General features: G+C 50.3%; 24 non-coding genes across 24 annotated transcripts; all 24 read left to right on the plus strand.

Moving 5' to 3' along the window:
- Nucleotides 1-20: 20 nt before the first annotated feature.
- Nucleotides 21-94, plus strand: Trnan-guu (transfer RNA asparagine (anticodon GUU)). The gene has a single exon. It is a non-coding gene; the product is annotated as a tRNA-Asn (tRNA).
- A 689-nt stretch (nucleotides 95-783) lies between these two features.
- Trnat-cgu (transfer RNA threonine (anticodon CGU)) lies at nucleotides 784-855 on the plus strand. The gene has a single exon. It is a non-coding gene; the product is annotated as a tRNA-Thr (tRNA).
- Nucleotides 856-1,188: 333 nt separating this feature from the next.
- Nucleotides 1,189-1,262, plus strand: Trnan-guu (transfer RNA asparagine (anticodon GUU)). The gene has a single exon. It is a non-coding gene; the product is annotated as a tRNA-Asn (tRNA).
- A 689-nt stretch (nucleotides 1,263-1,951) lies between these two features.
- Nucleotides 1,952-2,023, plus strand: Trnat-cgu (transfer RNA threonine (anticodon CGU)). Its single transcript has one exon. It is a non-coding gene; the product is annotated as a tRNA-Thr (tRNA).
- Nucleotides 2,024-2,356: 333 nt separating this feature from the next.
- Trnan-guu (transfer RNA asparagine (anticodon GUU)) lies at nucleotides 2,357-2,430 on the plus strand. Its single transcript has one exon. It is a non-coding gene; the product is annotated as a tRNA-Asn (tRNA).
- A 689-nt stretch (nucleotides 2,431-3,119) lies between these two features.
- Nucleotides 3,120-3,191, plus strand: Trnat-cgu (transfer RNA threonine (anticodon CGU)). The gene has a single exon. It is a non-coding gene; the product is annotated as a tRNA-Thr (tRNA).
- A 333-nt stretch (nucleotides 3,192-3,524) lies between these two features.
- Nucleotides 3,525-3,598, plus strand: Trnan-guu (transfer RNA asparagine (anticodon GUU)). The gene has a single exon. It is a non-coding gene; the product is annotated as a tRNA-Asn (tRNA).
- Nucleotides 3,599-4,287: 689 nt separating this feature from the next.
- Trnat-cgu (transfer RNA threonine (anticodon CGU)) lies at nucleotides 4,288-4,359 on the plus strand. The gene has a single exon. It is a non-coding gene; the product is annotated as a tRNA-Thr (tRNA).
- A 333-nt stretch (nucleotides 4,360-4,692) lies between these two features.
- On the plus strand, nucleotides 4,693-4,766 carry Trnan-guu (transfer RNA asparagine (anticodon GUU)). The gene has a single exon. It is a non-coding gene; the product is annotated as a tRNA-Asn (tRNA).
- A 689-nt stretch (nucleotides 4,767-5,455) lies between these two features.
- On the plus strand, nucleotides 5,456-5,527 carry Trnat-cgu (transfer RNA threonine (anticodon CGU)). The gene has a single exon. It is a non-coding gene; the product is annotated as a tRNA-Thr (tRNA).
- Nucleotides 5,528-5,860: 333 nt separating this feature from the next.
- Nucleotides 5,861-5,934, plus strand: Trnan-guu (transfer RNA asparagine (anticodon GUU)). The gene has a single exon. It is a non-coding gene; the product is annotated as a tRNA-Asn (tRNA).
- A 689-nt stretch (nucleotides 5,935-6,623) lies between these two features.
- Nucleotides 6,624-6,695, plus strand: Trnat-cgu (transfer RNA threonine (anticodon CGU)). The gene has a single exon. It is a non-coding gene; the product is annotated as a tRNA-Thr (tRNA).
- A 333-nt stretch (nucleotides 6,696-7,028) lies between these two features.
- Trnan-guu (transfer RNA asparagine (anticodon GUU)) lies at nucleotides 7,029-7,102 on the plus strand. Its single transcript has one exon. It is a non-coding gene; the product is annotated as a tRNA-Asn (tRNA).
- A 689-nt stretch (nucleotides 7,103-7,791) lies between these two features.
- On the plus strand, nucleotides 7,792-7,863 carry Trnat-cgu (transfer RNA threonine (anticodon CGU)). Its single transcript has one exon. It is a non-coding gene; the product is annotated as a tRNA-Thr (tRNA).
- A 333-nt stretch (nucleotides 7,864-8,196) lies between these two features.
- On the plus strand, nucleotides 8,197-8,270 carry Trnan-guu (transfer RNA asparagine (anticodon GUU)). The gene has a single exon. It is a non-coding gene; the product is annotated as a tRNA-Asn (tRNA).
- A 689-nt stretch (nucleotides 8,271-8,959) lies between these two features.
- Trnat-cgu (transfer RNA threonine (anticodon CGU)) lies at nucleotides 8,960-9,031 on the plus strand. The gene has a single exon. It is a non-coding gene; the product is annotated as a tRNA-Thr (tRNA).
- A 333-nt stretch (nucleotides 9,032-9,364) lies between these two features.
- On the plus strand, nucleotides 9,365-9,438 carry Trnan-guu (transfer RNA asparagine (anticodon GUU)). Its single transcript has one exon. It is a non-coding gene; the product is annotated as a tRNA-Asn (tRNA).
- A 689-nt stretch (nucleotides 9,439-10,127) lies between these two features.
- Nucleotides 10,128-10,199, plus strand: Trnat-cgu (transfer RNA threonine (anticodon CGU)). The gene has a single exon. It is a non-coding gene; the product is annotated as a tRNA-Thr (tRNA).
- Nucleotides 10,200-10,532: 333 nt separating this feature from the next.
- Trnan-guu (transfer RNA asparagine (anticodon GUU)) lies at nucleotides 10,533-10,606 on the plus strand. The gene has a single exon. It is a non-coding gene; the product is annotated as a tRNA-Asn (tRNA).
- A 689-nt stretch (nucleotides 10,607-11,295) lies between these two features.
- Trnat-cgu (transfer RNA threonine (anticodon CGU)) lies at nucleotides 11,296-11,367 on the plus strand. The gene has a single exon. It is a non-coding gene; the product is annotated as a tRNA-Thr (tRNA).
- A 333-nt stretch (nucleotides 11,368-11,700) lies between these two features.
- Nucleotides 11,701-11,774, plus strand: Trnan-guu (transfer RNA asparagine (anticodon GUU)). The gene has a single exon. It is a non-coding gene; the product is annotated as a tRNA-Asn (tRNA).
- A 689-nt stretch (nucleotides 11,775-12,463) lies between these two features.
- Nucleotides 12,464-12,535, plus strand: Trnat-cgu (transfer RNA threonine (anticodon CGU)). The gene has a single exon. It is a non-coding gene; the product is annotated as a tRNA-Thr (tRNA).
- Nucleotides 12,536-12,868: 333 nt separating this feature from the next.
- On the plus strand, nucleotides 12,869-12,942 carry Trnan-guu (transfer RNA asparagine (anticodon GUU)). Its single transcript has one exon. It is a non-coding gene; the product is annotated as a tRNA-Asn (tRNA).
- A 689-nt stretch (nucleotides 12,943-13,631) lies between these two features.
- Nucleotides 13,632-13,703, plus strand: Trnat-cgu (transfer RNA threonine (anticodon CGU)). Its single transcript has one exon. It is a non-coding gene; the product is annotated as a tRNA-Thr (tRNA).
- Nucleotides 13,704-13,734: the final 31 nt, after the last annotated feature.

Below are 13,734 nucleotides of genomic sequence, written 5' to 3' on the forward strand. Positions count from 1 at the left end.
ACAAGGGAGCCAAAGTCAAGGCCTCCGTGGCGCAATCGGCTAGCGCGTTCGGCTGTTAACCGAAAGGTTGGTGGTTCGAGCCCACCCGGGGGCGAAATCGTTCTAACCGGCACCGAGGTGAGGACGTACGTCAACTTTGTTAGAGATACACAGCTAGTGTGACAATTTGGCTGCGTTTGAGTGATGCCACAGAGCCTTATACACATTCAGCCAAGTGACACTGTGGGTAAAAACATGGCCCTACACAGACGTTCTGCTGTTTTCCTTTTTATTCGTCATGTGTGACACTGCAGTAGAGGGACGCCCGCTACAAAAGACGTATTCTTTACATTCAATTTCAGCATATACGTCGCGAGTGCCATATGACAGGGCCTGTCTCTCGATGTCGATTTGTATTTGGTGTGTCTTAAGTGTCGGTCTGCAGTAGGCCGCTGTTGGCCGAGCGACGTGCAGTCGCCTTACATGAAGCCCCATGGGCAACGCCAGTGCCACTGTGGACAACAGCGCACTTTTGCCAGAGAGAGGAACCGAAAGGCGCATTTCGCAGTCGAGCCACGCTATCCCACAAGCTGTGCACTAGGTCAGGATTGTGCAGACCGCAAACTTTTGGTGGGCCGACGCTCGTCGTCGATCGTAAGGGCGAAACATTCAAGAGATTTGGAAAACGGCAATGTGGACACCCCCAGCAGCAGCTGTGTGCCAAATCCGATATCTGGTCGAGGGCTGCAAGATTCAGTATGATGAAGTAACAATTTGGGGATAGCTCACAAACGCTAAGATGCCGCCGTCTTAGCTCAGTGGTAGAGCACTGGTCTCGTAAACCAGGGGTCGTGAGTTCGAACCTCACAGAAGGCATTCATTTCTTAAACCTTCCTGCAAGGAGCGGAGCTATCTCGAGCAGCATCTAACACATGGCAGTACACTGAATGAAAGGGATGTTCTACAACCTATGACAAGTATTCTACTGGCCTCAGAGGTTTTCTGAATGCATAGGCAGAACATTGGTTTGTATGCATTTTGTAGTATAATGTCATGCTTGGCGATGTCATTCGTTTACGAGCCTCGCTACAGTGTGCATGCACGTTATCCATGTGAAGAGGCGTAAGCAAATGCTACCATTCTGCGAGATTGCTGCAGAAGGTATACGAATTGCGTTGATATACAGAGCACAAGGGAGCCAAAGTCAAGGCCTCCGTGGCGCAATCGGCTAGCGCGTTCGGCTGTTAACCGAAAGGTTGGTGGTTCGAGCCCACCCGGGGGCGAAATCGTTCTAACCGGCACCGAGGTGAGGACGTACGTCAACTTTGTTAGAGATACACAGCTAGTGTGACAATTTGGCTGCGTTTGAGTGATGCCACAGAGCCTTATACACATTCAGCCAAGTGACACTGTGGGTAAAAACATGGCCCTACACAGACGTTCTGCTGTTTTCCTTTTTATTCGTCATGTGTGACACTGCAGTAGAGGGACGCCCGCTACAAAAGACGTATTCTTTACATTCAATTTCAGCATATACGTCGCGAGTGCCATATGACAGGGCCTGTCTCTCGATGTCGATTTGTATTTGGTGTGTCTTAAGTGTCGGTCTGCAGTAGGCCGCTGTTGGCCGAGCGACGTGCAGTCGCCTTACATGAAGCCCCATGGGCAACGCCAGTGCCACTGTGGACAACAGCGCACTTTTGCCAGAGAGAGGAACCGAAAGGCGCATTTCGCAGTCGAGCCACGCTATCCCACAAGCTGTGCACTAGGTCAGGATTGTGCAGACCGCAAACTTTTGGTGGGCCGACGCTCGTCGTCGATCGTAAGGGCGAAACATTCAAGAGATTTGGAAAACGGCAATGTGGACACCCCCAGCAGCAGCTGTGTGCCAAATCCGATATCTGGTCGAGGGCTGCAAGATTCAGTATGATGAAGTAACAATTTGGGGATAGCTCACAAACGCTAAGATGCCGCCTTCTTAGCTCAGTGGTAGAGCACTGGTCTCGTAAACCAGGGGTCGTGAGTTCGAACCTCACAGAAGGCATTCATTTCTTAAACCTTCCTGCAAGGAGCGGAGCTATCTCGAGCAGCATCTAACACATGGCAGTACACTGAATGAAAGGGATGTTCTACAACCTATGACAAGTATTCTACTGGCCTCAGAGGTTTTCTGAATGCATAGGCAGAACATTGGTTTGTATGCATTTTGTAGTATAATGTCATGCTTGGCGATGTCATTCGTTTACGAGCCTCGCTACAGTGTGCATGCACGTTATCCATGTGAAGAGGCGTAAGCAAATGCTACCATTCTGCGAGATTGCTGCAGAAGGTATACGAATTGCGTTGATATACAGAGCACAAGGGAGCCAAAGTCAAGGCCTCCGTGGCGCAATCGGCTAGCGCGTTCGGCTGTTAACCGAAAGGTTGGTGGTTCGAGCCCACCCGGGGGCGAAATCGTTCTAACCGGCACCGAGGTGAGGACGTACGTCAACTTTGTTAGAGATACACAGCTAGTGTGACAATTTGGCTGCGTTTGAGTGATGCCACAGAGCCTTATACACATTCAGCCAAGTGACACTGTGGGTAAAAACATGGCCCTACACAGACGTTCTGCTGTTTTCCTTTTTATTCGTCATGTGTGACACTGCAGTAGAGGGACGCCCGCTACAAAAGACGTATTCTTTACATTCAATTTCAGCATATACGTCGCGAGTGCCATATGACAGGGCCTGTCTCTCGATGTCGATTTGTATTTGGTGTGTCTTAAGTGTCGGTCTGCAGTAGGCCGCTGTTGGCCGAGCGACGTGCAGTCGCCTTACATGAAGCCCCATGGGCAACGCCAGTGCCACTGTGGACAACAGCGCACTTTTGCCAGAGAGAGGAACCGAAAGGCGCATTTCGCAGTCGAGCCACGCTATCCCACAAGCTGTGCACTAGGTCAGGATTGTGCAGACCGCAAACTTTTGGTGGGCCGACGCTCGTCGTCGATCGTAAGGGCGAAACATTCAAGAGATTTGGAAAACGGCAATGTGGACACCCCCAGCAGCAGCTGTGTGCCAAATCCGATATCTGGTCGAGGGCTGCAAGATTCAGTATGATGAAGTAACAATTTGGGGATAGCTCACAAACGCTAAGATGCCGCCTTCTTAGCTCAGTGGTAGAGCACTGGTCTCGTAAACCAGGGGTCGTGAGTTCGAACCTCACAGAAGGCATTCATTTCTTAAACCTTCCTGCAAGGAGCGGAGCTATCTCGAGCAGCATCTAACACATGGCAGTACACTGAATGAAAGGGATGTTCTACAACCTATGACAAGTATTCTACTGGCCTCAGAGGTTTTCTGAATGCATAGGCAGAACATTGGTTTGTATGCATTTTGTAGTATAATGTCATGCTTGGCGATGTCATTCGTTTACGAGCCTCGCTACAGTGTGCATGCACGTTATCCATGTGAAGAGGCGTAAGCAAATGCTACCATTCTGCGAGATTGCTGCAGAAGGTATACGAATTGCGTTGATATACAGAGCACAAGGGAGCCAAAGTCAAGGCCTCCGTGGCGCAATCGGCTAGCGCGTTCGGCTGTTAACCGAAAGGTTGGTGGTTCGAGCCCACCCGGGGGCGAAATCGTTCTAACCGGCACCGAGGTGAGGACGTACGTCAACTTTGTTAGAGATACACAGCTAGTGTGACAATTTGGCTGCGTTTGAGTGATGCCACAGAGCCTTATACACATTCAGCCAAGTGACACTGTGGGTAAAAACATGGCCCTACACAGACGTTCTGCTGTTTTCCTTTTTATTCGTCATGTGTGACACTGCAGTAGAGGGACGCCCGCTACAAAAGACGTATTCTTTACATTCAATTTCAGCATATACGTCGCGAGTGCCATATGACAGGGCCTGTCTCTCGATGTCGATTTGTATTTGGTGTGTCTTAAGTGTCGGTCTGCAGTAGGCCGCTGTTGGCCGAGCGACGTGCAGTCGCCTTACATGAAGCCCCATGGGCAACGCCAGTGCCACTGTGGACAACAGCGCACTTTTGCCAGAGAGAGGAACCGAAAGGCGCATTTCGCAGTCGAGCCACGCTATCCCACAAGCTGTGCACTAGGTCAGGATTGTGCAGACCGCAAACTTTTGGTGGGCCGACGCTCGTCGTCGATCGTAAGGGCGAAACATTCAAGAGATTTGGAAAACGGCAATGTGGACACCCCCAGCAGCAGCTGTGTGCCAAATCCGATATCTGGTCGAGGGCTGCAAGATTCAGTATGATGAAGTAACAATTTGGGGATAGCTCACAAACGCTAAGATGCCGCCGTCTTAGCTCAGTGGTAGAGCACTGGTCTCGTAAACCAGGGGTCGTGAGTTCGAACCTCACAGAAGGCATTCATTTCTTAAACCTTCCTGCAAGGAGCGGAGCTATCTCGAGCAGCATCTAACACATGGCAGTACACTGAATGAAAGGGATGTTCTACAACCTATGACAAGTATTCTACTGGCCTCAGAGGTTTTCTGAATGCATAGGCAGAACATTGGTTTGTATGCATTTTGTAGTATAATGTCATGCTTGGCGATGTCATTCGTTTACGAGCCTCGCTACAGTGTGCATGCACGTTATCCATGTGAAGAGGCGTAAGCAAATGCTACCATTCTGCGAGATTGCTGCAGAAGGTATACGAATTGCGTTGATATACAGAGCACAAGGGAGCCAAAGTCAAGGCCTCCGTGGCGCAATCGGCTAGCGCGTTCGGCTGTTAACCGAAAGGTTGGTGGTTCGAGCCCACCCGGGGGCGAAATCGTTCTAACCGGCACCGAGGTGAGGACGTACGTCAACTTTGTTAGAGATACACAGCTAGTGTGACAATTTGGCTGCGTTTGAGTGATGCCACAGAGCCTTATACACATTCAGCCAAGTGACACTGTGGGTAAAAACATGGCCCTACACAGACGTTCTGCTGTTTTCCTTTTTATTCGTCATGTGTGACACTGCAGTAGAGGGACGCCCGCTACAAAAGACGTATTCTTTACATTCAATTTCAGCATATACGTCGCGAGTGCCATATGACAGGGCCTGTCTCTCGATGTCGATTTGTATTTGGTGTGTCTTAAGTGTCGGTCTGCAGTAGGCCGCTGTTGGCCGAGCGACGTGCAGTCGCCTTACATGAAGCCCCATGGGCAACGCCAGTGCCACTGTGGACAACAGCGCACTTTTGCCAGAGAGAGGAACCGAAAGGCGCATTTCGCAGTCGAGCCACGCTATCCCACAAGCTGTGCACTAGGTCAGGATTGTGCAGACCGCAAACTTTTGGTGGGCCGACGCTCGTCGTCGATCGTAAGGGCGAAACATTCAAGAGATTTGGAAAACGGCAATGTGGACACCCCCAGCAGCAGCTGTGTGCCAAATCCGATATCTGGTCGAGGGCTGCAAGATTCAGTATGATGAAGTAACAATTTGGGGATAGCTCACAAACGCTAAGATGCCGCCTTCTTAGCTCAGTGGTAGAGCACTGGTCTCGTAAACCAGGGGTCGTGAGTTCGAACCTCACAGAAGGCATTCATTTCTTAAACCTTCCTGCAAGGAGCGGAGCTATCTCGAGCAGCATCTAACACATGGCAGTACACTGAATGAAAGGGATGTTCTACAACCTATGACAAGTATTCTACTGGCCTCAGAGGTTTTCTGAATGCATAGGCAGAACATTGGTTTGTATGCATTTTGTAGTATAATGTCATGCTTGGCGATGTCATTCGTTTACGAGCCTCGCTACAGTGTGCATGCACGTTATCCATGTGAAGAGGCGTAAGCAAATGCTACCATTCTGCGAGATTGCTGCAGAAGGTATACGAATTGCGTTGATATACAGAGCACAAGGGAGCCAAAGTCAAGGCCTCCGTGGCGCAATCGGCTAGCGCGTTCGGCTGTTAACCGAAAGGTTGGTGGTTCGAGCCCACCCGGGGGCGAAATCGTTCTAACCGGCACCGAGGTGAGGACGTACGTCAACTTTGTTAGAGATACACAGCTAGTGTGACAATTTGGCTGCGTTTGAGTGATGCCACAGAGCCTTATACACATTCAGCCAAGTGACACTGTGGGTAAAAACATGGCCCTACACAGACGTTCTGCTGTTTTCCTTTTTATTCGTCATGTGTGACACTGCAGTAGAGGGACGCCCGCTACAAAAGACGTATTCTTTACATTCAATTTCAGCATATACGTCGCGAGTGCCATATGACAGGGCCTGTCTCTCGATGTCGATTTGTATTTGGTGTGTCTTAAGTGTCGGTCTGCAGTAGGCCGCTGTTGGCCGAGCGACGTGCAGTCGCCTTACATGAAGCCCCATGGGCAACGCCAGTGCCACTGTGGACAACAGCGCACTGTAGCCAGAGAGAGGAGCCGAAAGGCGCATTTCGCAGTCGAGCCACGCTATCCCACAAGCTGTGCACTAGGTCAGGATTGTGCAGACCGCAAACTTTTGGTGGGCCGACGCTCGTGGTCGATCGTAAGGGCGAAACATTCAAGAGATTTGGAAAACGGCAATGTGGACACCCCCAGCAGCAGCTGTGTGCCAAATCCGATATCTGGTCGAGGGCTGCAAGATTCAGTATGATGAAGTAACAATTTGGGGATAGCTCACAAACGCTAAGATGCCGCCTTCTTAGCTCAGTGGTAGAGCACTGGTCTCGTAAACCAGGGGTCGTGAGTTCGAACCTCACAGAAGGCATTCATTTCTTAAACCTTCCTGCAAGGAGCGGAGCTATCTCGAGCAGCATCTAACACATGGCAGTACACTGAATGAAAGGGATGTTCTACAACCTATGACAAGTATTCTACTGGCCTCAGAGGTTTTCTGAATGCATAGGCAGAACATTGGTTTGTATGCATTTTGTAGTATAATGTCATGCTTGGCGATGTCATTCGTTTACGAGCCTCGCTACAGTGTGCATGCACGTTATCCATGTGAAGAGGCGTAAGCAAATGCTACCATTCTGCGAGATTGCTGCAGAAGGTATACGAATTGCGTTGATATACAGAGCACAAGGGAGCCAAAGTCAAGGCCTCCGTGGCGCAATCGGCTAGCGCGTTCGGCTGTTAACCGAAAGGTTCGTGGTTCGAGCCCACCCGGGGGCGAAATCGTTCTAACCGGCACCGAGGTGAGGACGTACGTCAACTTTGTTAGAGATACACAGCTAGTGTGACAATTTGGCTGCGTTTGAGTGATGCCACAGAGCCTTATACACATTCAGCCAAGTGACACTGTGGGTAAAAACATGGCCCTACACAGACGTTCTGCTGTTTTCCTTTTTATTCGTCATGTGTGACACTGCAGTAGAGGGACGCCCGCTACAAAAGACGTATTCTTTACATTCAATTTCAGCATATACGTCGCGAGTGCCATATGACAGGGCCTGTCTCTCGATGTCGATTTGTATTTGGTGTGTCTTAAGTGTCGGTCTGCAGTAGGCCGCTGTTGGCCGAGCGACGTGCAGTCGCCTTACATGAAGCCCCATGGGCAACACCAGTGCCACTGTGGACAACAGCGCACTGTAGCCAGAGACAGGAGCAGAAAGGCGCATTTCGCAGTCGAGCCACGCTATCCCACAAGCTGTGCACTAGGTCAGGATTGTGCAGACCGCAAACTTTTGGTGGGCCGACGCTCGTCGTCGATCGTAAGGGCGAAACATTCAAGAGATTTGGAAAACGGCAATGTGGACACCCCCAGCAGCAGCTGTGTGCCAAATCCGATATCTGGTCGAGGGCTGCAAGATTCAGTATGATGAAGTAACAATTTGGGGATAGCTCACAAACGCTAAGATGCCGCCTTCTTAGCTCAGTGGTAGAGCACTGGTCTCGTAAACCAGGGGTCGTGAGTTCGAACCTCACAGAAGGCATTCATTTCTTAAACCTTCCTGCAAGGAGCGGAGCTATCTCGAGCAGCATCTAACACATGGCAGTACACTGAATGAAAGGGATGTTCTACAACCTATGACAAGTATTCTACTGGCCTCAGAGGTTTTCTGAATGCATAGGCAGAACATTGGTTTGTATGCATTTTGTAGTATAATGTCATGCTTGGCGATGTCATTCGTTTACGAGCCTCGCTACAGTGTGCATGCACGTTATCCATGTGAAGAGGCGTAAGCAAATGCTACCATTCTGCGAGATTGCTGCAGAAGGTATACGAATTGCGTTGATATACAGAGCACAAGGGAGCCAAAGTCAAGGCCTCCGTGGCGCAATCGGCTAGCGCGTTCGGCTGTTAACCGAAAGGTTGGTGGTTCGAGCCCACCCGGGGGCGAAATCGTTCTAACCGGCACCGAGGTGAGGACGTACGTCAACTTTGTTAGAGATACACAGCTAGTGTGACAATTTGGCTGCGTTTGAGTGATGCCACAGAGCCTTATACACATTCAGCCAAGTGACACTGTGGGTAAAAACATGGCCCTACACAGACGTTCTGCTGTTTTCCTTTTTATTCGTCATGTGTGACACTGCAGTAGAGGGACGCCCGCTACAAAAGACGTATTCTTTACATTCAATTTCAGCATATACGTCGCGAGTGCCATATGACAGGGCCTGTCTCTCGATGTCGATTTGTATTTGGTGTGTCTTAAGTGTCGGTCTGCAGTAGGCCGCTGTTGGCCGAGCGACGTGCAGTCGCCTTACATGAAGCCCCATGGGCAACGCCAGTGCCACTGTGGACAACAGCGCACTTTTGCCAGAGAGAGGAACCGAAAGGCGCATTTCGCAGTCGAGCCACGCTATCCCACAAGCTGTGCACTAGGTCAGGATTGTGCAGACCGCAAACTTTTGGTGGGCCGACGCTCGTCGTCGATCGTAAGGGCGAAACATTCAAGAGATTTGGAAAACGGCAATGTGGACACCCCCAGCAGCAGCTGTGTGCCAAATCCGGTATCTGGTCGAGGGCTGCAAGATTCAGTATGATGAAGTAACGATTTGGGGATAGCTCACAAACGCTAAGCTGACGCCTTCTTAGCTCAGTGGTAGAGCACTGGTCTCGTAAACCAGGGGTCGTGAGTTCGAACCTCACAGAAGGCATTCATTTCTTAAACCTTCCTGCAAGGAGCGGAGCTATCTCGAGCAGCATCTAACACATGGCAGTACACTGAATGAAAGGGATGTTCTACAACCTATGACAAGTATTCTACTGGCCTCAGAGGTTTTCTGAATGCATAGGCAGAACATTGGTTTGTATGCATTTTGTAGTATAATGTCATGCTTGGCGATGTCATTCGTTTACGAGCCTCGCTACAGTGTGCATGCACGTTATCCATGTGAAGAGGCGTAAGCAAATGCTACCATTCTGCGAGATTGCTGCAGAAGGTATACGAATTGCGTTGATATACAGAGCACAAGGGAGCCAAAGTCAAGGCCTCCGTGGCGCAATCGGCTAGCGCGTTCGGCTGTTAAGCGAAAGGTTGGTGGTTCGAGCCCACCCGGGGGCGAAATCGTTCTAACCGGCACCGAGGTGAGGACGTACGTCAACTTTGTTAGAGATACACAGCTAGTGTGACAATTTGGCTGCGTTTGAGTGATGCCACAGAGCCTTATACACATTCAGCCAAGTGACACTGTGGGTAAAAACATGGCCCTACACAGACGTTCTGCTGTTTTCCTTTTTATTCGTCATGTGTGACACTGCAGTAGAGGGACGCCCGCTACAAAAGACGTATTCTTTACATTCAATTTCAGCATACACGTCGCGAGTGCCATATGACAGGGCCTGTCTCTCGATGTCGATTTGTATTTGGTGTGTCTTAAGTGTCGGTCTGCAGTAGGCCGCTGTTGGCCGAGCGACGTGCAGTCGCCTTACATGAAGCCCCATGGGCAACGCCAGTGCCACTGTGGACAACAGCGCACTGTAGCCAGAGATAGGAGCCGAAAGGCGCATTTCGCAGTCGAGCCACGCTATCCCACAAGCTGTGCACTAGGTCAGGATTGTGCAGACCGCAAACTTTTGGTGGGCCGACGCTCGTGGTCGATCGTAAGGGCGAAACATTCAAGAGATTTGGAAAACGGCAATGTGGACACCCCCAGCAGCAGCTGTGTGCCAAATCCGATATCTGGTCGAGGGCTGCAAGATTCAGTATGATGAAGTAACAATTTGGGGATAGCTCACAAACGCTAAGATGCCGCCTTCTTAGCTCAGTGGTAGAGCACTGGTCTCGTAAACCAGGGGTCGTGAGTTCGAACCTCACAGAAGGCATTCATTTCTTAAACCTTCCTGCAAGGAGCGGAGCTATCTCGAGCAGCATCTAACACATGGCAGTACACTGAATGAAAGGGATGTTCTACAACCTATGACAAGTATTCTACTGGCCTCAGAGGTTTTCTGAATGCATAGGCAGAACATTGGTTTGTATGCATTTTGTAGTATAATGTCATGCTTGGCGATGTCATTCGTTTACGAGCCTCGCTACAGTGTGCATGCACGTTATCCATGTGAAGAGGCGTAAGCAAATGCTACCATTCTGCGAGATTGCTGCAGAAGGTATACGAATTGCGTTGATATACAGAGCACAAGGGAGCCAAAGTCAAGGCCTCCGTGGCGCAATCGGCTAGCGCGTTCGGCTGTTAACCGAAAGGTTGGTGGTTCGAGCCCACCCGGGGGCGAAATCGTTCTAACCGGCACCGAGGTGAGGACGTACGTCAACTTTGTTAGAGATACACAGCTAGTGTGACAATTTGGCTGCGTTTGAGTGATGCCACAGAGCCTTATACACATTCAGCCAAGTGACACTGTGGGTAAAAACATGGCCCTACACAGACGTTCTGCTGTTTTCCTTTTTATTCGTCATGTGTGACACTGCAGTAGAGGGACGCCCGCTACAAAAGACGTATTCTTTACATTCAATTTCAGCATATACGTCGCGAGTGCCATATGACAGGGCCTGTCTCTCGATGTCGATTTGTATTTGGTGTGTCTTAAGTGTCGGTCTGCAGTAGGCCGCTGTTGGCCGAGCGACGTGCAGTCGCCTTACATGAAGCCCCATGGGCAACGCCAGTGCCACTGTGGACAACAGCGCACTTTTGCCAGAGAGAGGAACCGAAAGGCGCATTTCGCAGTCGAGCCACGCTATCCCACAAGCTGTGCACTAGGTCAGGATTGTGCAGACCGCAAACTTTTGGTGGGCCGACGCTCGTCGTCGATCGTAAGGGCGAAACATTCAAGAGATTTGGAAAACGGCAATGTGGACACCCCCAGCAGCAGCTGTGTGCCAAATCCGATTTCTGGTCGAGGGCTGCAAGATTCAGTATGATGAAGTAACAATTTGGGGATAGCTCACAAACGCTAAGATGCCGCCTTCTTAGCTCAGTGGTAGAGCACTGGTCTCGTAAACCAGGGGTCGTGAGTTCGAACCTCACAGAAGGCATTCATTTCTTAAACCTTCCTGCAAGGAGCGGAGCTATCTCGAGCAGCATCTAACACATGGCAGTACACTGAATGAAAGGGATGTTCTACAACCTATGACAAGTATTCTACTGGCCTCAGAGGTTTTCTGAATGCATAGGCAGAACATTGGTTTGTATGCATTTTGTAGTATAATGTCATGCTTGGCGATGTCATTCGTTTACGAGCCTCGCTACAGTGTGCATGCACGTTATCCATGTGAAGAGGCGTAAGCAAATGCTACCATTCTGCGAGATTGCTGCAGAAGGTATACGAATTGCGTTGATATACAGAGCACAAGGGAGCCAAAGTCAAGGCCTCCGTGGCGCAATCGGCTAGCGCGTTCGGCTGTTAAGCGAAAGGTTGGTGGTTCGAGCCCACCCGGGGGCGAAATCGTTCTAACCGGCACCGAGGTGAGGACGTACGTCAACTTTGTTAGAGATACACAGCTAGTGTGACAATTTGGCTGCGTTTGAGTGATGCCACAGAGCCTTATACACATTCAGCCAAGTGACACTGTGGGTAAAAACATGGCCCTACACAGACGTTCTGCTGTTTTCCTTTTTATTCGTCATGTGTGACACTGCAGTAGAGGGACGCCCGCTACAAAAGACGTATTCTTTACATTCAATTTCAGCATACACGTCGCGAGTGCCATATGACAGGGCCTGTCTCTCGATGTCGATTTGTATTTGGTGTGTCTTAAGTGTCGGTCTGCAGTAGGCCGCTGTTGGCCGAGCGACGTGCAGTCGCCTTACATGAAGCCCCATGGGCAACGCCAGTGCCACTGTGGACAACAGCGCACTGTAGCCAGAGATAGGAGCCGAAAGGCGCATTTCGCAGTCGAGCCACGCTATCCCACAAGCTGTGCACTAGGTCAGGATTGTGCAGACCGCAAACTTTTGGTGGGCCGACGCTCGTGGTCGATCGTAAGGGCGAAACATTCAAGAGATTTGGAAAACGGCAATGTGGACACCCCCAGCAGCAGCTGTGTGCCAAATCCGATATCTGGTCGAGGGCTGCAAGATTCAGTATGATGAAGTAACAATTTGGGGATAGCTCACAAACGCTAAGATGCCGCCTTCTTAGCTCAGTGGTAGAGCACTGGTCTCGTAAACCAGGGGTCGTGAGTTCGAACCTCACAGAAGGCATTCATTTCTTAAACCTTCCTGCAAGGAGCGGAGCTATCTCGAGCAGCATCTAACACATGGCAGTACACTGAATGAAAGGGATGTTCTACAACCTATGACAAGTATTCTACTGGCCTCAGAGGTTTTCTGAATGCATAGGCAGAACATTGGTTTGTATGCATTTTGTAGTATAATGTCATGCTTGGCGATGTCATTCGTTTACGAGCCTCGCTACAGTGTGCATGCACGTTATCCATGTGAAGAGGCGTAAGCAAATGCTACCATTCTGCGAGATTGCTGCAGAAGGTATACGAATTGCGTTGATATACAGAGCACAAGGGAGCCAAAGTCAAGGCCTCCGTGGCGCAATCGGCTAGCGCGTTCGGCTGTTAACCGAAAGGTTGGTGGTTCGAGCCCACCCGGGGGCGAAATCGTTCTAACCGGCACCGAGGTGAGGACGTACGTCAACTTTGTTAGAGATACACAGCTAGTGTGACAATTTGGCTGCGTTTGAGTGATGCCACAGAGCCTTATACACATTCAGCCAAGTGACACTGTGGGTAAAAACATGGCCCTACACAGACGTTCTGCTGTTTTCCTTTTTATTCGTCATGTGTGACACTGCAGTAGAGGGACGCCCGCTACAAAAGACGTATTCTTTACATTCAATTTCAGCATACACGTCGCGAGTGCCATATGACAGGGCCTGTCTCTCGATGTCGATTTGTATTTGGTGTGTCTTAAGTGTCGGTCTGCAGTAGGCCGCTGTTGGCCGAGCGACGTGCAGTCGCCTTACATGAAGCCCCATGGGCAACGCCAGTGCCACTGTGGACAACAGCGCACTGTAGCCAGAGAGAGGAGCCGAAAGGCGCATTTCGCAGTCGAGCCACGCTATCCCACAAGCTGTGCACTAGGTCAGGATTGTGCAGACCGCAAACTTTTGGTGGGCCGACGCTCGTGGTCGATCGTAAGGGCGAAACATTCAAGAGATTTGGAAAACGGTAATGTGGACACCCCCAGCAGCAGCTGTGTGCCAAATCCGATATCTGGTCGAGGGCTGCAAGATTCAGTATGATGAAGTAACAATTTGGGGATAGCTCACAAACGCTAAGATGCCGCCTTCTTAGCTCAGTGGTAGAGCACTGGTCTCGTAAACCAGGGGTCGTGAGTTCGAACCTCACAGAAGGCATTCATTTCTTAAACCTTCCTGCAAGGAGCGG

Source organism: Schistocerca serialis, unplaced genomic scaffold (genome assembly GCF_023864345.2).
Source record: "Schistocerca serialis cubense isolate TAMUIC-IGC-003099 unplaced genomic scaffold, iqSchSeri2.2 HiC_scaffold_1257, whole genome shotgun sequence".
Classification (NCBI taxonomy): Eukaryota; Metazoa; Arthropoda; class Insecta; order Orthoptera; family Acrididae; genus Schistocerca; species Schistocerca serialis.